Here is a 5,792-nt window from a genome sequence, read left to right on the forward strand (position 1 = left end):
AGGGTCGCTACGGAGGGAAGAGCAGCGATGGTGGTGAGGAGTGTGGGTGTCGACGAAAAGGAAGAGGCAACGTTGCCACTGTGGTCGTGGTGGAGAGAGAGAGAGATATGAGGTGGCGCACATATTGTGCTGGGAGGAAATTAGTAGGAAGCTTCCTGGGTGGTGAACATAGAGACTTTTCCCAATATAAGCCATTTTTGTATTGTATTTCCAAAACTAGGCCAACTTCTGATGGAATTCCAAAACTAAGTTAAAGCGCCATTACTATTCGCGCTTTTACTGTTAGGAGCGCAAAAGTAGATGAACATGAAAATCGCTATTACAAATAGCGACTTTGATTAATAAGTCGCTGTTACGAATAGCGCTTATAGTGTTATTCTTTTTCCCAATAAAAAACGCTGTTCTTAACAGCGCTTTTCACACAAAATTTTGTTGCCAAAAAAACGCTATTGATAATAGCGATTTTAACAAAAAAAAATTTGCCAAAAAAACGCTATTTATAATAGCGATTTTAACAAAATTTTTTTGGCAGAAAAAATGCTATTCATAATAGCGATTTCAGTTCAAATTTTGTTCCAAAAAAACGCTATTTCTAATAGCGATTTTAACAGAATTTTTTTTCCCACCCAGCGTTTTTAACATAAACTTTGTTGGAATAAAACGCTATTTTCAAGATAAAACAAAAGAAAAAAACATAAAGCAATTATCATGTTAAAATATGTTTTTTTTTTCTTTTGTTTTTGTTTAGAATGTGTAATTCATAAATTTTACATAATATGAAAAAAAACCTCTTTTCATATATTAATTTTACATACTATTTTTCATATATATAATTTCAAAATCATATTCATGTAGATATTATTAAGCCAATCATGTTCATTTATTTGGCTTTACTGATGCCGTTGTCATGTTACATTTTTCATTTTTTCTTTTGTCTTTGTTTTGTTTTAGAAAATGTAATTAAAAAAAAAATTTCGTCTTCACTAAAGTTGTTTTCATGTAAAAAAATTTTTTGCTTATTGTTTTGTGTAATTAATTATTTTTTTTTTCGCTTTACTAAAGTCGTTTTCATGTAATTTTTTTTTTCTTTTGTCTTTGTTTTGGGTTGGAAGGTGTTATTTAGAAAATTATTTTGGCTTTACGAAAGCCGTTTTCATTTAAACATAAATATATATTTATTCTTTTGTTTTGGGTTAGAAGGTGAGAATGTAATTCAGAAAATCAGTTTAGTAAACCAGTTTAGTAAAACCGTTTTGTACCCGTTTTCATTTATAACATTTATTTTTTTGTATCGTCTTTGTTATGGGTTAGAATGTGATATGCATGCTGTACAGTTCGAAGCACACCCACACATTGTGCAACTCGACGAGCAACGACGAAGGGTGAGACGCGAAGACCACCGCGGAGTAGGCCAAGAAGACAAAGGCCACAGCGAGAGCTCCTAAAATAAATTTTCTCAACATTTTTGTAATAATACTTAATACATAATATACGAAGTCAGTACTTTACAAAATACTCATACGGGTATGAAAACAACATAACTGAAGTTGCAAATGTAATAGTTTTCAGTTACGTAGGTAGTACAGACATAATTCTCCCACAAAAATACATTATGGACACCATGAACTGAACACACATTACATACATCCTGGACACTCTTAACTGAACACACAATACATAAACATAACAGTTAGATAGAGAAACACCTAATTCATGACCTAATATTGCATATTAATAGCCGTAACATTTGACAGACACAATACATAAACATAAACTTAAACATAAACATAACATAACATAACAGTTATACTTACTCTAACACAGACATTACATATTAATGGAAGTTGTTATATTGCCGAAGTGTAGACATTAACACCTAATTCGCGCTTAAATCGGCAGGTGGCTCAGAGTCTGAACAATCCGAAAGCTCAGCGTCAGAGACAAGTTCAGGATCCTCCATGATAGCCTTGATAGCCGCAACATTTGGTTCTGTTTTGTTCTTCTGGGCATCCTTCTTAAGTATGAGTAGCTGCATATCGCGGGCCAATCTACGACCCATTTGAGAAATCTCACGTTCTAGTGTTTGACATAGTCGATCAACATTATCAGGATCTTCCTTTTGGATCTCAACAGAACGTGCTTTTGGCACCTTCAGTCCTCTTTCCCGACATAATCTTTCGTTTTGCACTCGCTCTATAAATAGTGCGGGCCACTTAAGAAGTCTAGCCTTTGCATAACCATATCCTGTTTGATTTTCTGATGGATCCTCCACCAAACCACATGGATCTCGATAGTACTTGGGCATGACAAAATGTCGCTTCCCAAACCTATCATGATAAGCACAAGAGGCATCCAAGAAAGGAAATGGTGTTTCATCTTCAGCATCGCCACTTCCCCTTCCCCCTCCTCGTCGTGAACTTTCACCCCTTTGCAAGTTCCTACCACCTCTGCGACCCCCACTCCCTCCTATGAACCATGTAGCCATGCTAATTTTTTAAAACAAATGAATAATAATTTCGTAGGGCGAAATGAGTTGTAAGGTTGTGTCTTCACCTTGAGTTGTAAGGTTGTGTCTTCACCTTTACTCGTTTATATAGTTGATTATGAACGGATAAATGAGAATCCCACATATATGCATGCTGACTGTAAGGTAAATGCATGCTGACTGTAAGGTAAATCAGTAGATTCACTGTTGCCATGTGACTTTCTAAATTGAGAATCCCACATATATCAATACGAGATGAGTTGTCACTGTAACAAAAAAGTCGAGCAAAAAATGGAGAAAACCAAAGCATGTGCACCAAGTCACATCACTTCACAATCCATCTGCATATACAAACAAAATAAGGGCATGGTGACTGTAAGGTAATTCAGTGAATTCACTGTTGCCATGTGACTTTCTAAGTTGAGAATCCCACATATATCAATAACAGATGAGTTGTCACTGTAATAAAAAAAATCGAGCAACAAATCGAGGAAACCAAAGCCTGTGCACCAATTCACATGACTTGACCATCCATCTGCATATAAGGACAAAATAAAGGCATGCTGTTGTTAAGGTAAATCAGTGAATTCACTGTTGCCATGTGACTTTCTGAGTTGAGAATCTCACATATATCAATAACAGATGAGTTGTAATAAAAAAAATCGAGCAAAAAATCGAGAAAACCAAAGCCTCTGCACCAAGTCACATGACTTCACAATCCATCTGCATATACAGACAAAATAAAGGCAGGCTGACAATAAGGTAAATCAATGAATTCACTGTTGCCATGTGACTTTCTGAGTTGAGAATCCCACATATGTAAATAAGAGATGAGTTGTGACTGTAATAAACAAATCAATAAAACCGAAGACTGTGCACCAGGTCACATGACTTCACAATCTATCTGCATATACTGACAAGTCTCTCCATGATTTGACTACTCAATGTGTGAAAAAATGAAGCTTATGAAGCTTACGACCCGCTATTTGTATTTCATTGAAAAGTATGACTATTTGAATTGTTCTTGTCATTTGGGAAGCTATTCACCGACCTACCTGTTATGTTTTATGTGTTGTTGAAGGCGGTAGTTCGATTCACCGAGTTTAGTTTTTTGTCAACCCCTCATTCATTACCGGAGTCATAATTTTTACTGGACTTTCAAGAATTGGAAGGTGACTCTTTCTTCTTTCCTGATGGAGATTGAAATTCGTTGTAATTTCATCCCTATTTCAGCAGCCCCAGTTAAGGGAACCTTTTCTCCGAGTTGCCTGATCTATTTTATGTGTTTTAAGTATTCACATAATTGAACATACATTAATCCATTAATTAATCCAGAACATTCATTAACAAATTGTAATTCAATAAAGAAAGTCATGAACTCATAAATGTGTACTTATAAATGTAGGTATTTCATAAACTTCAGGTTCATAACAAAAATACTTGAAATACATCCGTACGTTACACCAACAACAACGTTGTCTTACACTCCAGGAACGAACATATGAAAGATAACGGTGTTTGATTTCTTATTCGTCATCTGACATGTAGTAGTCAGAGAGATATTTTTCATTGTTGAAGACATTATTTCGCTTAACCATTGTCAAATCTCTGTTGCTTGCTTCTGCCATTTCAGTGGCTAGCTGAAGCATGAAATGTCAACATCTCCGCATCAACATCCTGTTGTTCTCCTTCTTAATTCTGCTAACTGCTTTTTCATAGTCACTCACATTTCGTCTAGCCATGGTCAATGAACGACGATGAGGTACCGGTGCCCCAAAGTTACGTAGATCATTATACAATCCTTCTTGCTCCGTTACCCTGAACGCCCATTCTGCTCGGATACCAGCATAATAATCCTTCGGACTTGAGTACTTTTCGCTCTTGTAGTCATACATAAATGGAGGTAGCAGCCACACTTTCGGATTTCTTTGCCGGCGTGAACTTCCTGCACCTCTTGAAGACATTGTTAATAAAATTAAAAAAAATAATAATAATAGTAATTGTATATCTATTACTATTGTTATGCCTTCAACAAACATCATACTGGGGTATTTATAGACATGATAGTGGTGCTAGGGCACTATGGAATAAGTGATACACGTGATATTATTTGATGTTATTCATTTCATGTAATTTTGATTACCCGTGACTTTGTGTACCTGTGATGTAGTCACGGACGTGGTTGTAAGATAAAATAATAATTGTAGGCCATAGAATCACAATGCTATCCCTTCATATTCGAGCAGTGCGTTGTCAAATAAAACAAAATGCAGTGAGTTGTCGCATCGGCACATGAAACTATTTTGTCATGCTTACTTTTGTAATACAATAAGTACTCACTTGGAATTGACGATTTCAGTACGTATAAGTGTTTTCGAGAAATTATAAATGAAATCGAAAAATGAAATTTTCTTTGTATTAAAGTAATATTGTTCATAAACTATCATTGTTTTTCTCACCAACATAAGAAAATGGTCACCTGCTAGGTAAACACGATTGGAACTTTGGTGCCTATATTTTATCTTTTTTTCAGTTAATGAACTTCACAGTCATCCAATTTTTATTGTCATTACACAATCGTCCATCATATTTTTTTACCAACATAATAGCATTTCTGCTTCTTTTCACAGTCATAATAATGTGACTTAGATGAATTCTGAAATGTGCGGAAAAAACAAAGCATGTAAGTTGCACTGCAGAAGTCACATGCATCACGTAATGTCAAGAAAAAAGTCACAACGTATACAAGCATGGCAAAGTAAGAAAGTCACATGCATTACTGCATCACTGCATAAAGTGACATGCAGCATTGCATCACTGCACAAAGTCACATGCAGTGATGCAGTGATGCACAAAGTCACACGCATCACTGTATCACTGCACAAAGTCAGATGCATCCCTGCATCGCTGCACAAAGTCACATACCTCCTACGTACTGTGCCCATTGCAATTATGCACAAAGTCACAGGCATCGTTGCATCTGCGGCACAATAGCCGATGCTACAGGCCGTTGATTCGTTCATGACTGCACAAAGTCGAGTCCTGACAGCCGTATGCACTGGATAAGGTCAGTGGCATGCATGTGATCGAACAGGAAATTGCATACACACAGCTACCATGTGTGTATATGGTATAAATATCGTAGCATACCACAACAAAAGTTTTACAGCTATTTCTACCGATATGATCATGACATATACGGTGGTTGATCTATATTCAGCAATGGGTCGCTATTGGGTTGCAGATGGAGATGAATTTCAATACCCATTAAATCCAAATTTGCGTTACTCACGTGCCACCGTCAATA

Source organism: Camellia sinensis, chromosome 6 (assembly GCF_055761805.1).
Source record: "Camellia sinensis isolate YWXY chromosome 6, ASM5576180v1, whole genome shotgun sequence".
Taxonomy (NCBI): Eukaryota; Viridiplantae; Streptophyta; class Magnoliopsida; order Ericales; family Theaceae; genus Camellia; species Camellia sinensis.